Source organism: Chaetodon trifascialis, chromosome 13 (assembly GCF_039877785.1).
Source record: "Chaetodon trifascialis isolate fChaTrf1 chromosome 13, fChaTrf1.hap1, whole genome shotgun sequence".
Lineage (NCBI taxonomy): Eukaryota > Metazoa > Chordata > Actinopteri > Chaetodontiformes > Chaetodontidae > Chaetodon > Chaetodon trifascialis.
Genome location: NC_092068.1, coordinates 21,607,029 through 21,630,160, shown reverse-complemented (window position 1 = coordinate 21,630,160; position 23,132 = coordinate 21,607,029). Strand labels below are relative to the sequence as shown.

Genomic DNA, 23,132 nt, shown 5'->3' with positions numbered 1-23,132 from the left:
GCAGTGTTACTCAGCAGTCACTCTCAGCCACAAGTTTAATGATCAACAGTTTATTGACTAAACCATGAAACCTCCACCAAGTAAAATCAATTATTTTGTATTGTGTTCGTTTAAGGAGGAGAGAATGATGTATGCTTTAATGTCTTCTTGTTGGCATCTGTTATAGAATCAAAATTCCCTCAACTTACATAAATATTTGGAAATAAATCATTCGGATTTGACGTTTTTTAACAATCCTTTTCCATTAATTTATAAACACAGATTCATCACAGCTCCGATCACTGAAATCAGTCCAATCGTGCCAGTTTGCAGCTCCAGAAATGGAAACTTTCTGCTACCAAAACACAAAAGCAGCCACATTGTAGCTCTAACATACACGCTGAGCACGCTGTGTAAAACATAATTAAAACACCATGTGATCTGTTGCTAATCCTTTCTGACACTGAAAACAGCACAAAGTCAGTATATTTAATGTTTTTCCTCATCAACTTTGACTGATTTTTCTAAATATCTGCTTATTATTATGGGACAGGAGCAGCTAAAGACTGGGAGAGATGAACGCTCCAAAAACACCTGTTTGGATCGTTCCACAGGTAAACTGGTTCATTGGTAACAGGTGAGAGGATCATGATTGGGTTTGAAAGGGCGTCCTGGAAAGGCTCAGTCGCTCACAAGCGAGGATGGAGCGAGGTTCACCACTTTGCGAACACATGACTGTATAAAGGAGATCACTACATGGGCTCAACTGCGTAAAATCAGTAAAGTTTGAGTCCCAACTTTTTAGGAATTGGTCGCCTGAGGAGGAGCCAAGCATCCTGCCGTGCCTCCATGTGTAGCCTCTGTGTATGTCGCCTCCCTCCGGCTTTAAAATAACTTTTATATTCGCTGTTTAAGTTTTTCTTCACCTAGTTTGCACGAACTGCTGCCAAAGAGAGAAAATATTGATTTATCCTTTGAAAACAAAAGCTAGTCATGTGTTTGGAATAAAGAGGTATTAATCGTTTTTTAGAAGTGTGAGATGGCTGTAAAAGCGGTTTTTAGTGCTGCGGGCTTCGCAGCGCGTTAACAGTCCTCAGAGGAAGTCAGCTGATCAGCCTGAAAGCCAGCAGGCTGAAATTCAAATGATGTTTGAGCTCAGCTCCTAAATCGCGATGATTTGCTGCTTTTATTTGTCTTGTGATTTGACTCTTGTGAGTTTGGATCTGAAGACGTCAGCTTGGCCTCAATGATGGGAAAATTCACTTTATGCCGACATTTAACTCAGCAAACGATCAATCAAGAAAGTAATCAGATTGATCCACAATGAAAACGGTTTTTAGCTGCGGCCCTAAACAATGTCACAATTAACAAACTGATTTCATCACATCAGAAAACACAACAAGAGCTGGATTTAACTGAACCCAAAGTTAATCTTAAAGTTGATTTATTTTGATTCTGATACAGACATGGTGCATTATTTACAACAGGCAGAGAGGAAGAACAAATTCATTCAGTCACTCGTGTTTTGGAAAGTGTTTCTGCAGAAATTCAAGTGTGTTAATGAAAGCTTCAAGCTGAATCACAAAAATAAGATCTTGTATCTCTCTGAATGACAAAATTTTGACCACTGATGAGCTTTAAACCTCTCAAAATGACAAGAAATCAGTGATAGAACAGCTGTTAACGTCTTTAACTGAAGGGTGTCCATGCATGTTAAAAAGGTCATATACTGCAGTACATTCACTCCTTTCAAACTGTCCTTACACCACATACATGCGTCCTTTTTTCAGCAGAAACTCAGCTGTGAATCTAATACTTCTGTTAATTTAAGCATAAAGCTGCCAGGAACCAGATTACAATCAAAATGACACAGCTGCCTATCGGTTAAGACGTGTAAGACAAATGGGAGAAATAGAAATATAATGGACTCTATTTACCTATAAAGTGACTGTGTGTGCCCGTAAATCATTGAAAATATTAATAATTCAATGTTTAAAAAAATGTCTGCAGAGATAAATGACATCAGCACTTCAACTGGTTTTCTGAGCTTGTCTCTACATGACATAAATAAAGTTGTGTTAGTGTAAATAAAAAATGCGCAGGCCTCCAGAGGCTAAGTAATCTTTTACTTGTGTGTTCACCACCAGCTGGGATTTCAACAGCACCAGCATGACTTCACTGGGTGTGGAGATTTAGCTCCACAACAGACCACAAGCCGGAAAGCCGGTTTGAAAAGCCAAAAAACCTCAACACCTGGACAATTAACAACACCATCAACCTCCTGCAGGTGTTTTATGGTCATCTGGTGCAACGTGACAATAAAAATCTTACTTACTGCCTTTTCAAACCTCTTGAATTTGTTTTTCCTTTCAACATTTGAGCAAATGATTCCCTGAGGCAACTTTATTTTCTGCCAAGACCCAGCAGCTGCAAACCGCGACACACAGGCACCTCCTCTTGTCGCTGCCTGTGGTCAACGCTCGCCAGCCTCCCATCTCATGATGATGATGTCATGACCCCAAACTGACTCAGCGACATTTCAGCTGGAACAGAACAAGAGAAAAACACTGTCAGGATGCAGGAGAGGAGCACAGAAAGCAGCGGGCACGAGCGTAAATGCGGGAAAGAAATGATGAAAATGTGAAAGCGTCAGGTGAGATGTTGCGTTCAGTGGCGCTCAGGTGGTGGAAGCATCATTAGGTGTATTACAAGCCTACTGTGAGCAAATAAAATACAACAGGCTGGAACAAACGGTGCACAGTGCAACACAATAAAGTGTCAGCTTTTATTGCCCACAAATAAAAATGTTTTGCGATGCTGCAGAGAAAGAAACACATTTTAAATCCCTTAAAAATAAAGGATTAAGCTGGATTTCAAGCTAAACTGTCCCTCAGGTTGTCCAGTAATGTCCAATCAGGTATTAAAACAGCCTATAATACAAAATAACATTGTTAATTAAGCAATGGCCTGTTTGAGCTAATGCTCATAATGGCTACTGGCACCACTGCTGCGTTACGGTCATAACAAACAGATGCACCAGAATCTGGAGTGTGTTACTGGTTTTCTGGTAAATTCTGGTAAATCTTGGGATTTTTTTTTTCTTTTATATGATTGAAGTTCTCGGTTGGTGGTCTGGGATAAATGAGCTGTGTTTAATATCCTGTTCTTTCTGTCACACACGTCGTTCTGTGACTGAATTTACATTAAAAACAAAAGGAAACAAGCGAAGACACCAACCGTCCTGAAATCCTCCCTTCATTAATTTGTCATTAGAGTGATCAATTAAATATATGAATATCTAATGGATGAAACTGAATATTGCTTAAAGTTCCCTCTTCATCTTCATGATTAAACTACGGCCTACAAACTACAATCTGAATTGTTACAAACAAGCATCCGTCTTAAGAGTCCCTTCTGCACATCAGGCGTCCCCAATGAGCAAAACTTTATCTAATTATAGTAAAAACACACTTTCATTCACTTCCATAATTGCTGCCTTTACAAATATAAATACAAGTCTAGACAGAAATCAGCTTGGCGAACATCAACATGTGATTTCTTTACTGCAACACTCGTATTTAATAAACATCTGTGTACAATGTTCAGCGTCATTGCAGCTTCCTGCTTTAATTCCAGACTTTCTGTCCGGTTTCTGGACCAGACTGTTGACGTGACACAGGACACACACACACACACACACACACACACACACACACACACACACACACACACACACACACACACACACACACACACACACACACACACACACTCAGCGAGGCAGCATCGACGAAAACAAAGGAAATGTCGGGCTATGATTTTGACTAAAAATACACGTTAAGTCACAATCCAGAGATGATCTTCCCGCTCTTATTAAACCAGAATTTTATTTCTTTTTCCTTCAACATTTTGGTCACAGACGGAGGCTCGACAACAACAGAAATTAGGTTTAGGCACAAAAGTAAAAAAGACAACAGCTAATCCTTCCTTTGTTCGCTCATTGCTCCAGACTGACACGTGCTCCGCTGTGGTATTATTCATTGGTGAATGTGTCCATGAGTCATATTTATTACATTACAAATCTATTTTTAAAGTGTCTTTTTAACATCTGGTCCGAACACCTGATAAAAGATTAAGCTCCTGTGGGAACTCATGCACAGCTCATTTGTCTGTATAAAATAAACTAAAAGTAAAATAACAAGCAGTTGCAGGTATATTTCCATGTATACACAGCGTACAAAGGCAATGCTACTTCTGTTAGCCAGCTAGCAACTGCACATTATTGCCACAGATTTGTTGTGCACATACAGCATCATGACACATTATGTATTATAATTCACCACAAAGCCTGAAAACAATTAAATGTCTGCGTCACTCCAGTCGCGCCATTTACTTTTTATTGATTTTTCTTCATGTGTTCACTTTGGCCTCGCTCAACTAAACTTGCAAAATTTAAATATCTGCGTTTTGATAGATGGGGCAAAGTTAAAGAGGACCAGGGCCAATTCAAATTCCTGCGACCATAGCTTAAAAAGGCATAATTTACAGTGTCAGATTTGCTTTAAAGGCTAATAATTAGGCTCGCTTTGATTTGACCACGCTTTGTTTAGTCATGATTGACCCCGTCTGCCCAGTCTAAACCGATTAAAGCAAACTGTGCTTCTCTTTGAAGCTCTGCCTCAGTGGTAGAAGAGAAGCGCCGCACACTTTTGGCCATACAACAGACAGTAGGACCTCCTCTCCAGAGCTTTGTGCATCACTGGAAAAGATGAGGCAGACAGCTGTTTGCAGACATTTACACATTCAGGCTCTTAGCAGGCGATGTTGTGGAGGGCTTACACCGACTGCAGTGTCAAACAACCCAAGTGAGATGTTTTGATTGCGGATGAGACGACATGTGTTTTCTCTTTGTGCTAATCTGATCACAGAATATCCCCGTCATCGTGTGCTCATTTAATTATAAACAACCCAACCCATAGACGTCACATACAAATGTTTTACGTTGAGTCGTGTCAACTTATCAGCACAACATGCTGACGATTATGAATTTCTGCTCGGTTAATGCGTGTCTGTTTGTTTTTTGAGGAGAAAACTATTGAAAATTTGGTGAAGAGTATATAAATATTCCTACTGCAGTCCGTTACAATGCACAGCTAAAACTTTTAGAGCTTTAAAAAATTATTTTCTCAAACCAGAGAATAAAATCTTCTCACAACAACACAACAGTTTGCCTTCTGTGAAAATTCTCTATAAGAGAAAAAGGATTTTACAGCTCAAAAACAGACAAAAATACGTGATAAAATTAGATTAAATGTACACACACAAATTCATCCCATCATCACAATTAAAAGCCCCAGAAGCAGTTATATAAATGTATGTTCAACAAACACATACACAGCCATGTTTATGAAGACAAATCTCTAATTATCTGCTGACCGACAGGCTCTTCCCCTGAGGATGAATGTCTTTCGCCATCTTAAAGTCCCATAGGTGGACACTGTGATAAATTACAGTCTTCCATTTATAACCCAGCGTCTTTCCTCGCGCCGTGGCCATTACACCGAGCACGGGCCAGACAGATTTCTCAGCTTTGGTGACGCTGTTAATCATTCTGTTAGGAGCCGAGGAGATGAATGAGCTGGCTGCCCTTTTTAAGTGGAGAAGCACTTAGTTTCAGACTCAACATACAGCTGCGAGAGGACGCTTCATCCCACTCTTAGATTTTAGTATTAGATGTCACTGTCTGCAGCAAATCTGATTCTCAGGACTTGAAAACGCAGATTTCAGAGATAAATTTTGAAGCGTAAATGCTGAATCTGAATAAAAAAAAAGCCCAGAAGCTCAACCTGCTCAGCAGCGAATCACCTGCAGCAACATTTGACCCACGATCAGCTCCTCCTCTTCTAGCATAAACAACTGGATGACCGTCTCTACGCAGGACAGGGATTAAACGGGGCTGCCTTTCACGTCGGTGATCTTTCTCACTCAGGACAATGACGTATAACTATGATGAATAATTTAGCGCAGGGACAGGATTAACCAGTCTGATGGATGACTCTGTGCTTTGTCTTCCCTGCCTGATGAAGCTGCATTTATCTCCGTCTCACAGCAGCTTTAAACACTGTGCAGAACATTTACTGGAAAGAAAGCGACAGGACGCTTTAAAAGCTTGTTGCTGCTTATATTTAACAGAAAGCAGCTTTAATGAGATTAGTGACAAAATCAGCTGATTTAATGCAAAATGTGGATTTCCATATAGATCAGAGCAACATTCATCTACAGAATAAGTTTGAAATACTACCACTCTATTTTTGCCCACATTTCATTATTTTATTGTGTGGTTTTATTTTTATTTTCATCCTTAGTTCAATCTTATTATCTTTTTATCTGTTTTTATTATTTTTTATGTAAAGCACTTACTTGGTGCATGTGATTTATTTCTTTATAAAACAACTTGAGCTGCTATTCCTGTATGAAATGTGCTTTACAAATGAAGATTATCATTATTATTATAATTATTTAATGTAATAATTCAAGGCGGATGTGTGAATGTTTAATAATTTGAGGTTTATCCAGAAAAGTTTGATGAGTCTTCAATCAACAACACTAATACAAAGGGATTTTTTTTTTTTTTTTAAAGGTGGAATACATGTAAGCTCTGAAGAAAAGTGATCAACCAATAGGAAAATCCTAATTTTAAAGATATTTTGATGTGTTAATGCTACATTTTCATTGACAGGGTGGAAAAAATAAGGACAGCTCTTGTTATTCCATGTTTGGGGAGTTGACGCATTACTCAAACGTCGTTACCTCATTGCTGACCTTCACACAAAGCTTTCATTGTGTAACATATCTGCAGCAATTTACTCATTATTTATTCAAGAGAAACTTGACGTGAAAACAGCTCCTTTTTGATTGGCTCAATTGATTGCATTTGTGTTACTAGATTTAGGAAGTTGCAGTGGCTTTGCAGCCAGTTTGTTGTCATTTCTGTAGTTTTTGTGGGAAACTTTGCAGCTATTGGAAATTCCAGAATTACAACTTGGACGTTAACGTGAGCATATTTTCTTTTCCCGACCCGCTTCCTTTTATGTTATCACAGTCTAAAAAATATAACGCTAATGCAGCATTAGCAAACCCATGAGGCCTACCTTCAACCATATCAGATATATACTGAAAATTAGCATGCAATGCTAACAAGCAACTATTTAAATATTGTCTGTTTTGCAGTTTTTGAGGCTTTTTTTTATTTATAGTGTAGCTGCAAAGAGACAGGAAAGGGGGAAGAGAGTGACAACAAAGTGGTCCGGGGTGCAGTCGAACCCGGGACGCAGCCTTGGGGCTAGCGCTCCGCCAGGTGAGCTAGTTGCACCCCCTTTCTGAGCTACCAATGTCTTGTTTCATTGAAGACAGATGTCCACGTTGTTTGGACTAAAGATTTGAGCAAAGGGTAAAACAGCTAATAAAATAGAGATCCTTGCTACTAACTGACAAAAGACAACCTGGCAACACAAATTCATCTACTAGCTAATTAGCCTCGCTAGTTAGCCTGTTGACCTTTCAAGATCATTAATTAGAAACAAGAAAAAAATCAGTCACGGCCGTTGCACTTCTTCTGTATTGATTTGTTTATTTATTCTATATTTATTTATTCTATTTAATTAATTTTGGTTGTGCTTCTTATTTGTAGTTTTGCCCACATTTCTGTCCTCAGGTCTGCTTCCAAACAATAGCTGAGCTCTTATCTGACACTGGCTCTCCTCATGCAGCCAGTGAGCGTGAACACAAATTGCAACTGGGTTGAAGATCGAGGGTTACGCCATGGGTCTATGTGTGACGTCTATTCATCACTGGTGAAAGAAGATTAACCAGTTTGATGTATGAGTCGATGTTTTGTCTTGTTGTCTCTTTTGATTAAGTGGAAACCTGCATCAGCGTTAAGCAGGTTTAAGAGTACTTAACACCAGCTGTATGTATTGGCTGGAGATCAAAGGTGAAGACGAGGGACTGCAGCGGATAAGTCATCCTCCTGACAATCCTCTGTTTCACAGCCCTGAGTATCAGTCTTACTGTGGGTGAGCTTCGTACCGCAGGCCAGTTTATCGGGTTCATCTAACTAAAAGTAATGCAATAAATCCTCTATAAAGGTCATAATGCTCAGAGAGGTGCTGATTCAACGTTATGGTCTTTGTGGAGGCTGCAGCTTGTGGTGCTTTTGAATTGAGTTGCATAACCTATATAATGTGTATATATAAATATAAAAACACTTCTCATATAACACAGGACATTTCAACAGCACCACAAAGTACAGTGAAAAAAAAAAACACAACGATGAATCAACACTCATTTCTCTCTTTTTTTTAATTAATTTGTACTTCTAAGGATTTTTGTCTTATGTGACTTTAAAACAGGCAACTATTAAAAGATAAATACTTATAAAAAGGAGAATAAAAAACACCAATGACTGAATGGGCTAATTAAGGGTAAAGTCAAGTCTGATGGATATTTCTTCACAAATATTTACTCTGTAGATAAATACGAAGCCCGGTAAAAAGCTTCTGCGGTGCAGGGTGATCGATTGAAGATCACACCGACGTCTGTTTAGTTTTCAGAGCTCAGAGGAGCCCGTTTACACGCAGCACCCAGAAAACAAATCAACATTTAAAACCGACCTACTGATCAAATGAAGACAAAGCCGCCTACAGCAGCACAGAGAAACCACACAGAGCACTTAACGTGGTGCGTTCATCAAAGGTTCGAAAACACCAGCTCACCTTAAAAACCCTCTTTGCAGTGTGTGCGTGCGTGCGTGCGTGCGTGCGTGCGTGCGTGCGTGCGTGCGTGCGTGCGTGCGTGCGTGTGCGTGTGTTACCGTTATATAATTTCTCTGCTGTTGCCTTGTCATCCTCCTGGCTGCTCTATGGTTTACACTTTGTTGGTAATAGTTTTGAAGGTTCATGACAAAGATGTATTGATTATATATATTCACATATGTCCCTCCGTAATGCAATTCCACTAAAAGAGATGGGGCACATCACTGAAAACCAGTTCAGTTTTTGCTCTTTTGGTATCAGCTTCTGAATCACTTTGAACTTTCAGCAGCTAAAACAATAATAATAAAAAGTATTTATGTCACTGGTCTTTCTGATTTTGTTATTTAAATGTGGAAAGAGATGAGGCACTTACAGAAACATCCTGTGCTCACTGAACTCTTCTGCAGTTTAAGATTATATATTTTGGACAATTTACTAACTCAAAACAGTCTGACACAAAATATACTGACATTCAACCATGTCCACAGCTCGCCATGTTTTCATCTTAGGAAACGTAAAGGGCAGTTTTCTAAAGTCCTCTGTCATTCTCAGGACTTTCCAGGATATGTCCACATATCTAAAATAAACAGGATAGCTTTAATGCCATTTATGCACACAGTTTTATCTTGATAGAAATCGCCTGTCTCCCATTTCCTTCTGATTAGGTGCACAGCGACCAGCAACTCCTTTACAGGCTGAAAATTTGACACATCAGAGTAAGAAAAGCACAGGTGTAAATCAGAAAAATGAAGGCTGCTTCAGGTTCACGCTCTCATCAGGACACTTCAAAAGAGCCGTCCTTAATGTCATTAGCAACACCTGTGCTTTACCTGCTCTAAGACCTTTTGTACACACAGACACGTGAGGACTGACAAAGTCAGCAGTGCAAAACAAATGACTTTAGAGTCGGAGTGAGCGATTTACTCCCCGCTGGACTGCTAACAGGCCGCTCGCTCTTTCACATTTCACGGGAGAGGGACCTCATCTGCTGACTGGAGAGATGGATGTGGAGATAAAATGGCTGAGCCCAAAATGAGAGAGGTGGGACATTTACTCCAAATTCTGATCTGCACACACACACACACACACACACACACACACACACACACACACACACACACACACACACACACACACACACACACACACACACACACACACACACACACAGCTGTCAAAACAATTCAATGAATAGAGGCTCTTTTGCACAAGACTGCTAAGAGGGAAAATTTGCATCTGCTGCTTTTGTGCTGTGTGTGTGTGCGTGTGTGTGCGTGTGCGTGTGCATGTGTGTGTGTGTTGGCCAAGTGGCCGTGTCCACAGTGAGCACAGGGAAGACGACTGGAAACATGCTGCACTTTCAGTTTCCACTCAGTTAACACACAGATGCACTCAGGCTCGCACGCACGCATGCACACACACACACGCACGCACACACACACACAGTGAAGAGAATCAGTTACAATAATTAAGTGAAGTCTCTGTCAGACAAAAGGTCTGCATCCAATTTCCATTTTTCAGTTCAAAGAGTGAAATCACAGAGGACTGGTCTCTGCAGGGCACTCCATCTTGGCCCAACCGACTGTGCTGAGTGGAGGGCAGAAACGACCTTCATCACCCCTAATTATAAAATCTAGATATTATTCATTTAGATTTCACTCCACAAGAGATGCTGTCTAACATGCAGTCCAAACCACCTACATCAATACCACTCTCATATCTGTGTGGTCAATTCGTAGCTGTAGCCAGCTGCTAGTTAGCTTAGCTTAGCATAAACACCAGAAACAGGCACCGGTAAGGCTGACCGATTACCATGGTGTATCTTCTTTGGTTAGTCTGTAGAAAATCAACAGTTCGTTCGAGTTAAATGACAAAATGCCCTCCAAAGCCATCAACTGTTGAAAACTAAATCTGGCATAAGATGTGACAATGCTGCGGTGCAGGTTTGGTCACAAACAACTTGTTAAGGGTTAGGGAAAGAGCACGCTTTGGGTTAAAATAAGTGCTTGGTTAAGGTTAGAAAACCAGCATGTTTCGGTTACAGTTGCAACTTCGTTAAGGTCAGGAGACCTTTGTTGTCACAGATACAGTCATAACCGCTTGGACTAGGTTAGGGAGGGATTGTGGTCACGCTTTAAAAAAAAAAAAGCTGACTTTAACAGGAAACATGGAGTCGAACAGCTGGCAGACTCCCACTGGTTTTGGTCCCATCCATCCACCATCTGAAATATCACTCATTAGTCCTCTGTGATCCAAACCTGTAACCACAGCTGAGCTGAAGACGACTGTACAAACTCAAGATTAGGTACGCAGGAGATTTACATTCTCTGAAAAGCCAGCATAATGTCTTCATCTCAAAGCAATAATTGAACACATTGTCTGCACTGCCACCGTAATCTGAAGTCTAAGGAAGACAACCGTGACATTAGCATGTACCAATAATCCTCTCGCGTCTGAAATGTTGTCCTTGCAAATGTTCCAACAAACTGGCAGGAAGACGTGAGCCGCTGTAGTCAAACAACACCAGCAATTTCATCACACTTTAATAACTGCGATGAAGGTGTAAACATGTTTTGACTGGTCTTCATTAAACCCAGTCAAATCTGAGGAGTGCAGATGCCGGAGGTTTGCTGTGATACAACCCTGATTCCACAAAAGACAGAGTGCAATCATCTGAATCAACTGTGTTTACTGCTAACAGTGGCTGAGCCTTTCCAGGATGCCCCTTTCAGACCCAACCATGATACCATCACCTGTTACCAATGAACCTGTTTACCTGTGGAATGATCCAAACAGGTGTTTTTGGCGCATTCCACATTTTTCCCAGTCTTTAGCTGCTCCTGTCCCAAATTGTTTGAAACATAATTCAAAATAAGAAGATATTTACAAAAATCCACGAAGCTGAGTACATGTCCAGAAGCTTTAGCAGATGATCACACTCTGTTATATTTATGTTTCACACAGCTTCTGTGGAGTTGGGGTTGTAAGTCCCAGCTGTCCTCGGGCAGGTTATAATACCTCATGTTTACGTTTATTGCTCGGCGGTGATCTCTGGTGGCCGTAGTAATTATGACGGGGTCGAAGGAGGAAGTCAGGTGACGTGGTGTAAAGAGCAAGGAAGTCTGCATAAGGAGGAAGATGGTGAAACCAAGAGTCAGTGTTTTAATTTACGTATGTAAGTTACGTAACGTACGTTAACGGTAATGCTTCTAACCCAAACAATGATCTTTTCCTAAAGTAGTTTTGTTGTCTAAATCTAAGCAACCTGCGAAAAGACGATGAATATATAACCTTGATAAAAGCTGAAAGTGCCAGTTTTGCTTGCCAAACGCAGCATCGCTCCAGGTTCATCTGTAGTTTTTGTGAATGCCTCGTCAGCTGCTCTTCGTAGCTGCTCGACTTGGCATCGCCTCTGTTGCTATGCAGTTTCTCCCTCTCATGTGTAAAGCGCCAAACACACACATACCACACGAGCTTCTGGTGTTGACACTTACATTTTTTTGCCCCGTCTGATGCCATGACACTTATAGTACTGATCATTAGGACTTCGTGATGAATGGAAGGATTCCACTTTAGCTAATTAATCTGAGCCACTGCAGCTGCACTCACAGTCAGTCAAGCAGCATTAGAGATGGGGAAACGTAGACGAGGGCGGATAGCCGGAGGAGGGGAAGGAGGATAGAAGAGGAGGGAGGATGTGGCATTAGATTTGGGTTAGGTGTTAATGAGAAGCTTGCAATTAGGGGGTTTTTCTCATGCCTGAAGGAAACTGCAGTGAAAAAATACCCTCATGATGTACTTCCAGTGTGTATTTTCCTCTCTTTCTCTCTCTTACAGGTAGAATTCTATACTTCAAAATGGTGTTTTACTTCTACAATAAAAGTCAAATAGTCTTAAAATAGTTTTTTGCATTTTGGTTGGAGGTGCCTCAGGTATTTCTTCATCCTTTTATAAATACCTCAGTCCACAAGATGCATTATTGCTGCAGTACAGACAGAAGCAATGGCCGAAATTGAGAAAGTAGAGCCTTCACTATATTGTTCTCAATATAGTGATGGTTATATCTGTCAAATCATCGACTTCCACCAGCAGCTGAAAAGACAACGGCTGGTGATAATCCAGAGGGACACTGGGTCATATTTCAAAGTAAAACAACATATTTGCCCTCCAGTTAGTAACTGTTAGACAACAGCTAATGTTAGTATTCAACCACCTCACAGCTAACACGTCCATTTGATGATATGTTGTGATAATACGTGACGATTCTGCATTTATGTAAGCCTGGAGGCCAACTGCACTGGATTTGATCAAGCTTTCAACATAAGGTAACGCAAGGTGAGGTAAGGCGAGTTAAGGTAATGAAGCAGGTATGTCTTACCGGCTTCTTCATGTCACACTAACACTTCCAGCTAAAGCGCTTGAAACACACTTCTGTGTTGGATGTAATGTGTATGAGCATTATGCAGAAATGTGTGTGAAGTGAAAGTCTGTTTACACACACTGTGTTTTCCATCCAGGCATAAAGAAACGTGTCCAAGACGTCAGTTGATATTTCAGGACACTTTTCCATCTGGACCCTGAAACACTATCAAACCACAATGTTAGCTTGGAAGTGGCTAGCATTAGCTTTTATCTAACGATAGCTAATGAGTTATCAAATATGTTGCTTTACCTTGAGATATGACCTTATGGCCTTCCGGATTTTCATTGTCTATTGTCAAACTCCATATGTTTTTACGGCTTGCAACCTGGAGCACGGCGGTAGGCTACAAAAGGACAAAATCGACAGGGGACCATGCTTGGTGATCAACTGATCGGTATATCCCCATTTAATCCAATTTATTATGTTTCACTGTGTAAATTTCAAGTGCTTGTGGTCTCCTCTATAGTTTAGTTTAGTCTATTTGCTTGGCGGAAAGAAAGCAGAATTGTGAACAGAAGGTTATTAGCACACAGACCCTCAGCGTCACTGTGCTCCTGCTGGTTAATAACCAAGACTTTGCTAAAAAGAAAAACATTCACAGGCAACTGCTGTCACACACACACACACACACACACACACACACACACACACACACACACACACACACACACACACACACACACTGTATTTCCTTCAGTCACAGCACCATCCTGCTGTAACCTGCATACAGAAAGTGAGAGACTGTGTGGGAGGATTGTTTTGTAACGCAAATGGATGGTTTTTAAAATGCAGGTTTTAAAGATTTAGGCCAAGTATCGCACACTTGACAGGACAATTGAAGTTATCGTGACCTTCAATATTTAGCTATAAAGCAAAGAATAACCACAAAACGAGAACGTGTGCAGAGACAGAAATGAGGCGGCCAGCGGCTCCCTGTTTCCAGTGTTTAGGAGCTTCGTGTAGGTCTCCGTCCCTAAATGTAGTATAACTCCAACAATACCCAAGCACAGCTGACACGCACAACAGTTTGGGATTTTGTCAGATAAACATGTTTGATATTATCAGCAAGGCACTGATCAGACTGCCACTAAAGACTTGTAGGACTCCTACCGGATGAGCTGTGCTGAGGTGGTTTCCCCAGCGGCTGTCAGGATGGGTGAATGTGGTGGAAACCAGCCTGATAGTCCTGTGGTGAAACAATTTCTCAATCCTGCGTCTCAGCCCTGCGAAAGAAAGAAAAATCCCCATTTTAACAAGCCACTTAGCGTTTAACTGAGTACTACAATGCATTCATTTATTTTTTAGTCATTTTAGAAGTTCTTATCTGACTCCACTGGAATTATTTTTCCCACTTTCATAGAAAGACGTCTCAGTGGCTGAACATATTTCCTTGCATTCATTTGGCGTTCAGATTGGTGTCTGATAGCGTGAGTGTGTACTTGGAGAAGTCAGTCATGCACAGAAGCAAAATGCAAACACAGTTTTCACACCCAATCAAAGACCTGTATTAGCATTGTTCAGTGCTACACCTCTCCATACACGAGTGAACAAGCCTGCAGCTTTACTGACACATTCAGTTCTCCGTAAAGTAACGACGACCCGATCATACCTAGAATACTACTTATTCTCAGTCCGGAACTACTGCATGATTTATGATTTGAGTCACAAGATTTACAACTTTTGAAACATCACTGTATGGATCATCACGCTGTGGAGACCTGAACCATCTGAGGAGTTTAAGGCTTCAAATAAAATGTTGCCCGCATGCTCTCTTTGATGTTATCACTTTCTTTGGCGCTGGTGATCACACTCCTTTCAGCTGACTCATGAACGTCTCCGCAGGATTGGTGCAGAGTTTGTGTGGAGGCGCACGCACACACACACGCTCTGCACGTTCTTACTGAGAAATACCCGTTTCCATGCGGAAATTCAAATCACGTTATAGATCAGAGAGCAGCTGCTAAACTGCGTCGACATCCGAAACAAATCTTTTCTCACAGAAAACTGGATTTTTGAACTCCATGAACTCCACTGCAGCACTGAGTTTTCTTTTTCTGAGATACCAAGATGCCCTCAGCGCTGGAAATCAGTCGTCTTTCACATGTTAACCACTGAAAGATGCTGGATGAGTACGCTGTGTTTCATAATTAAATGAAACACGCATTAAATACGCCTTACAAGCGTTCTGCCACATCAGCATGTCCGAAGATTCACGTTATGGACCTAAAATTTGTTATTTTAATAGCAGAAAAATGTTTTGAACATTTTTAACTGGGTCAGTAAACACATCAGGAAAAACAAATACATCTGGATCTGCACTACTGCACACATGGCAAAACTTTGAAAACTGTAAGCAGGTTTTGGAGATATCCTTCTAACAATCGGCTGAAAAACAAGCCCTGAAAGCAAGCAGACCCCTGACGTAGGTAAAACTTTAGGCTCTGAAATTGTTCAAATTTTGTAAACAATTCCCACTTTTGCAGTCCAGGAAAACAAAGCTTGAGCCCCAAAGGTCTCTACATGTTTCTAGGCCGTGTGAACCCTGGTTTTAGAGTGTGTGTGCACACGGTAAGAGCTCGCTCACCAGTCTGCATGTGTTAGTGTATTGTTTGACACATGAGGCAATGTCTGAAAAGCCGTCCCACACACAGGAGACAGATGCAAAGAGGCCTTTGTGTGGGCAGCGTTTTGACTAAACCTGAAGCCTGTTTGTGCATATGTGTGTGTGTGTATGTGAAAGAGAAAGAGGGTGGAAGAAGATCTGCCGTGGGTGGTCAACTTTTAATCTCTTATCTTTCATTTTTTAAGGATATTTATTTAAATTCAATTTGGCATTATTTCTATTGTTTATACCTTTTCCTCACTCGTCTGCAGCACGCATGTTGAGTTTTGTGCTGCTGCAGCGATAACTGTCCCTCCAGGATTCATAATAAAATATAATATTTAACAAAGTGCCTTAAAATAATAAACAAAACTTGTGTCACTTTCATCTCTGCCTTGCATGTTCATTGCTATCGTACATTTTGCACCGGAGCGTCGCACGTCCTCTGCTACCACACATCCTTATAATTAGATAATCTATAGATAAATAGAACACACCTGCATGTTGTTTTCACCTCCCACTGTCTCCCTCTCTGTCAGCTTGAATTTCAAGTTTTCGTCTTTCCTTTCTCACATTCTTCCTCTCTCTGTTTCTTCTTCCCACGCTGTTTTGAACAGTCAGTCATGTGATGAAATTCAGCCCGGGGGTCTCTGTCTGCAGCAGCACTCCCGGCACGGCACGTTTCAAAGAACCGAACCTGAACTGTTATTAAACACAACTTTATCCTCAATCAACCTTCAGCCAAATTCGGCGCTCTTATCTTAAGCTCACTCCATGACAACAGCAACAACTGCAAAAGATCTAAATCACACTATATGTGAAGGTGTGCAGAGTCGGAGTGTTTTCACAGCGCTGAGGGTTAGTCAGGGTGATTCATGATGATGGAAGAAGAGAGAAAATAAGCAGACTATTGTTCACTTTAAATACCACCGAATATCTACCAAACTAGCTGTGGAAATGCTCATTATATCGAGCAGTTGCTGCTGTTATACCACTAGTTTCTGTGAATTATATGAGTGACTTTTCCGAAGTTTTAAAAAAAATAATGATGTGTCATAGAGGCTATACTATGCTTTGGTTTGCTTTCTCATCACAGTTGCTTAAAGTTGTTTTCTTGAGCAGTATTTCAGCTGTGTGTCTTGTGAAATTCAGCTCAACCTGCAGCATGAACATAAATAAGCTTCCTCATATGTTACTACGTATATTGTCACAACTGCTGCTCCTGTTATGATTACAGCTGTCAATGAAAAGCAACGCTGACAACATCAACATGATCACTACTAGTGGACTCATTATGACTACTTTTACTAGCACTAGTCCAACCACCATTACTAATTCCTCTCATATTTCTCAATATAGGACAGTACACACTTGGTCACCCTGCAACTGAGAAAGTGTAAATACAGCTTTGTGTTTTTACAGGCATGGAAACAGAGAGCCGCATTATGGCGTCTAGTTGTTTTATCGTCCCCCGGCCTCGCAGAGCTGAGTCAACCTCAGAGCATAAAAGCTTCACATGGGAAGAATTTATCACAGACACATAGTGAATGAAGAAAATGCAGCCATTCCCTCAGTTAATCAATGTGAGCTCCTGTTAGCTGTATATGGTTTCAAAATGAACAAGAGATATGCATTAACACAATCTGCTCAAACGGGTGGAAAGTGACACATCACTGATTATTCAATGTACCCTGAAGGCAGCATGATTCAGCTATATATGAAGCCACAGCCAGGAGGCCATTAGCTTAGCTTGGACCTGAAGCAGGGGGAAACTGCTAGCATGTCCAAAGCTCAATGAAAACTTCACATTCCTGCACTTCGTTTTAATAATAATAATCTGATGTAATAGAAAGAGGGATGAGGCAAAGAATTTAATAATTCATCACCTCTTGATTTAGAAAAGAAAGTGGAGAGGAATCCCATCTAAGTGGAAGAAAGTCCTACAAGTTTGGGAGAATTGAGGGAAAACCAGCACACAGATCAGCGTCGGCCGACCGAAAGCTTGGACATCATCACACGCGGCAAAGTCCACCTCTCGCATCCTACGCGCAAAGCGCCGAATGTCGCAAACGTGTGCTGCTCCGAACGAGACACGTGCTGAAGAGGACACGTCCCTTTCGACAGTCTGCGAGCGAGCACAGAGGCCTCCGGTAAAAATAGCATGTTGCCTGGTAAACAAAGCGGCTTCAAAAAGGAAGTGAGAGGTTTAATATCAGTGAGCTGCTGAGGCGGCGGAGCACAGGGAAAATCCAGTCAACATGTTTCAATTCTCAGTACACAGACGACCGCTGTGTGTTTACATTGAGCTGGGGTTCCCATACAGGTCACTGGCAATGCCTTCAGCAGAGCGCTTCCTAGAGCAAAAGCACGCAGTGATGAGCCACTGTGAGGGATGTTCCTGGGAAACGGTGGCGCTGCACACTCTTCAAAATCATAAAGACTCGCAGCAATGCTTCTTGTCTATATACTTTGTTTACATCTCGATGTGCTTCCCATATTATTATCATCCCCAGATGTTCTCTGGTCTGCCCGCACACACAGTAACAGCAACCAAACAGAGACAATGAGAATATATCACAAGCTAACTTTAGGTTAAATTGTGTGCTGCTGCTTTTCAGCATCCCGTCTCACTTCGTGATTCATGCACATATTTTAATTTCAAGCCGCTCCAGAGATTTACTGCAGTATTGATCTCGCCGACAAACTTGTGAGAAACAGTGGAAAAGTCAAAATTTAAGCTGCAATAATAATCAAGCTGGATCCTGCTTCTCCCATAATGCAACTGAATAGTGTCTTTTCTTAGAAGCCTCTGTTAAAAATTAGGAAATATATATTTACTAAAAAATCAGGCTTTTTCGAGGGAGACACTGGGTTTAGATTCAACAGACTGCGTTTATTGTAAAATGGCGTAATTAGGCTCTAGCTCTGCAGGAGGCAGTAGTTTAAACCAGGTCAGCTGACAGCAGCAATGATGCTAAACATTCATAGTGGTCATTGGACAGCAAGACATGAAAAAAGGTCTGCACACTGTCGCTCCCTTCGGCACAATTTGATATTTAACTGCTGGATGTATTATTAAATTGCACTTTAGGAGGCTACAGTGTGCAGACCTTTTCTCATCTCATCCTAAGTAGTTTCGGTGTATAACTAACTAAACAAACCACGACTGTTTCAAGTGTAGATCACGTAGTACACCTGCCCTGTACTGCAGCGCATCCAGAGACAGACCTGTCTTTGGGATGATGCTGGTCGTTAACTTCAAATACCATCATCAGCACCGCTGACACCACGTCAAACCATGATCTCTCACACACACACAAACTGTGCGTGTGTGTTAACTCTGAGTTGATGTGGAGAGCTCTGTAAATACTGATAGAAAGGATGCGTTAATAATTAATAATGGGTACAAGTGCCGGTTGTCGGTCGTAGTTCTTTTCCGGCATGTTCCACATTTGACAAGATTTGACTCTCAGGTTACGGCAGCTTAAGTGTTGTGCAATTTCCCCATTGACTAAATATATAACGCTAAAACAAACTGTCCATTTGCCATCATGTTCCAGTTTCTGATGACTGAGGAGATGTGATAGATTTTGCTCTTAACTTCAAGAAAATGAAGATTTCCACCAAGAAACCTGCTCATTGGGACAGGATGAAAGCAGTTATTTCCACTGTTGTGAGTCACACGGCACAAAAGCAACAACGAAAGTATAGACACTTGACAGAAAATGGTTATCATCCACACATTAGAAGATACAGTGATCCAAAAACCAGTAAATTATTCCCAATTACTAGAAAACTACACAATGTAAGAAAAAATACTAAGACAGACTAACTAGATCTCATGAAAGTTACATTCAAGGTTTTTAGAAAGAGTGAGTTCAACACAATTCCCTCTGAAAAACAGTTATTATTCAGGAGAAAAAGAAAATATTTCACATGATGAGAGGAGCTGAGCAGCCATCTGGAGCAGAGTTCTGTGACTGCTGCGCTTTGCTCACACTGATATCACTTCCTCCTCACTGCTGTTTGTGTAAAAGTCATAATTTGTTGATTTTGCAGTTATCAATATGTTTTCTTCTGACCTTATTAAAGCCCAATATGTGCAGAAGTACTGAAGTGGTGATTTTTTTCTCTTTGGCACAAACTGCGTGTGACAAAATGTGAAAATGAGCACAAAGTACTGTTATTACACCAATTAAAGAAATATTAAATGTGTGTTAAATGGTCAAATATATCTCGATTTATTAATTCACAGACAGAAATGTTTTAAAAACTTTTAAAATGCATGTTGAATAGACTGCAAAATTCCAATTACAAAAATCCAAAGACTCCAGACCCCAAACAGACCTGATGCTTCATTTTCTGTTGTGACCTTGAAACATGCTATTAGTTTAAAATAAAGTCTACAGACAATTTTCCTAAAATTAGGAAAAGTAATGATGAATCAGTGCTTATTTAGGCTGTTATAGAGAGGCCGGGGTCTCCAGGACCCCTAAAATGAATGAAAACATCACCAAATATTAATATGAACCAACTTTCAAAGAGCACAAATCTTAATCCTAAAAAAAAGCTAGAAACCAGGCTGCCTCTTAGTTCCTGAAAAGTGAACTTGCGGGAGATGTGAGGCTTTTATTTGACGTCAACAGGGCTTCACATCTGCGTGGAGTGAGTCTTAAAGCATGAAACAGGAGTCTGCAGCGATGCGCGCGGCGATCTTCAAGCACGAAATCTTGTCATGTGTCCCTCAAACAACGATAAACAGTCTCTGATTTGAATGTGTAAATGTCAGCCGGGACAGACGGATGGTGAGCAGAGAGAAGAGGGAACAAGCTGTTTCACACGTCCACATGCATGCAAATAGATACTTACACAGTGCTGCACACACACACACACACACATGCACACACACACACACACACACACATACTACCTACACGCAGTGTTAACATATAACTTATAGTGATAAACACTATTATAAATTCACACATATGTGTAGATGGATGACAAATTAAAGAAGAAATATCAAAGTTAGAGAGGTGTCAATGAGGATTCTGAAAATCAATGATCAAGACTATTCTTCTAAAACATATTCCATCATTTCTTGTTTTGATGATGCGTCCACAGTCCTGTAGAGGTGTTAAACTGGGTTGAGATCAGGTGATTGTAAAAGCCATAATGTATGATTCACATCCTTTCCACGAAAACAGGCTCTGTGGAGGAGAATCTGCATGTGGGACGGCTGCAAACTGCTATAATTTGTGGCTATTTTGAAATGTACATGTCACCGTTTGTTACTGATTATTTGAAATATGTTATATGCTCATCGCTTTGGTCAACTAACAGTAAATCTGTGACAGTTTGGAGGTAAAATGGGTAAAAAAAAACAAAAAACAGGAATGTAAAACAATAAGACTAACGGTGGCTGAAAACACGCGGCTGGCACTGGGTGCATTTTTAAACCAGTGATTTCAGTGTGTGTGTATGTGTGTGTGTATGTTTCTCCTGTAATTTCACTCACTGCATGCGTGTATGCAGGCATACACGCATGCACGGACATAGCGTTATTAATAATAAATAAAAACTGCACACATACAGTATACACACACATACACACACACACACTTAACCCACATATGGACAAAGACGATTTACATACGTAAAAACACACACTGACAAAAATACATGCGTGTACACACAACTGAACTTACACACACTCACAGAATTACACAAAAATAAATGTGGCTCATACACAAGTACACAGCAGTAGTATTAGTACTTACAATAATTGCATATGCACACATGTTCTATATAAATATGTGTTCTGTAGTACATAAACAAATACTAAGAACACGTGTAAAAAAACATACACATGAATAAAAATATGTAGACACACATACTCACAGAGAACCACATATACACACACCAAACACACAATCTGAAATAAATGCACATATTCACAAATGTACACACACAAGCAGACATTCATTCATGCACGTAGTAGCAGCAGTAGTATTAGTGGTAGCAGCAATGCTGGTAGTAGTAGTAGTAGTCATACTACATATACATATGAACACAGTACATATTGTAGACACAAGGTATAATGACTGAGGAACATGAAACGTAAAAAGACAAACATACTGACAAAAATACGTACATGTACACACAGACTCATACACAGACTGTACAAATACACACACACACACACACACACACACACACACACACACACACACACACACACAACTGCAAGTACACAAACTTACCACACACAATCCGAAATAAAGTACACATACTGTATGTTTATATATAGTAGCAGTGCAACAATAATTACATATGCACACATACTGTACACACACTTAGTCTACAGTACATATCAACATACAGAAATATACAGATATAAAAAGAAACACACAGCCAAAAATACTGCATGTACACATACACCTAGAGTTGTACACATACTGTACAAATAAATGCTCAAAAATACTGCATGTGCACTCACACACATACACACAACTGCGGAGGTACGCACTCGGGAAGTAGAACCACATTCACAAACACAAACAAGTAGAAATACATACACACACGTAGTAGTAGAAGCCATAATAATAATCCTACTACTATTAATAATAATAATCATAATAATAAACATACACACACGCATATCATACATGTGCTCAAAGAGCCTTAAACATACTGTACAAATAAATGCACACATTCACAAACCAGAGACACACAGCAGATATTTGCTCTCACTACTTTGTACTAGTAGTAATAATTCTGATAAAATACATACACACATACTGTATACATATATGTGGAATATATGGATGTGGCTTTAAGATGAAGGCACAAACCACATGTGAAAAAACACGCTATAAATACTGTACATTTACACACAACTGCAGAAGTACACACACTCAAAGAACCACATGAACAGCAAACATGTAAAGACACACACTGAAAAATACATGCACATGTACACACTAGTTGTACGCATGTGTATGTATTTGCACTGTGTGTGTATGTGTCTGTGTGTACTACACTGACTCATGTAGTTCCCTCACAGAACTGCATGCACTGTCAGAAACAACACACACCCACACACACACACAAGCAGACGTAGTGATCGTATCATAATCAAATCACGCACAAATGCACACATACTGCACGCACACATACAGTCTGACTAAGACATGCACGCAAACAGAAACACACACGCACTCAAAGAACCACACACGCAGCCACATACTCAAATTCACCAACACATACACATGTACACATCATATATTCCTACACACAGCAGTAGTTGTAATAT

At 40.5% G+C, this 23,132-nt stretch overlaps 1 long non-coding RNA gene across 2 annotated transcripts in view; it reads right to left on the bottom strand.

Annotated features, from left to right (window-relative positions):
• Positions 1-1,392: 1,392 nt before the first annotated feature.
• Positions 1,393-23,132, bottom strand: part of LOC139341708 (uncharacterized) — a 75,597-nt gene continuing 53,857 nt past the window's right edge. For both annotated transcript variants that reach the window (XR_011603013.1, XR_011603012.1), the window contains 2 exons: positions 14,326-14,438; positions 1,393-2,522 (listed from right to left, as the gene is read on the bottom strand). This is a non-coding gene — a long non-coding RNA (uncharacterized lncRNA). The remainder of the gene's footprint in view (positions 2,523-14,325; positions 14,439-23,132) is intronic.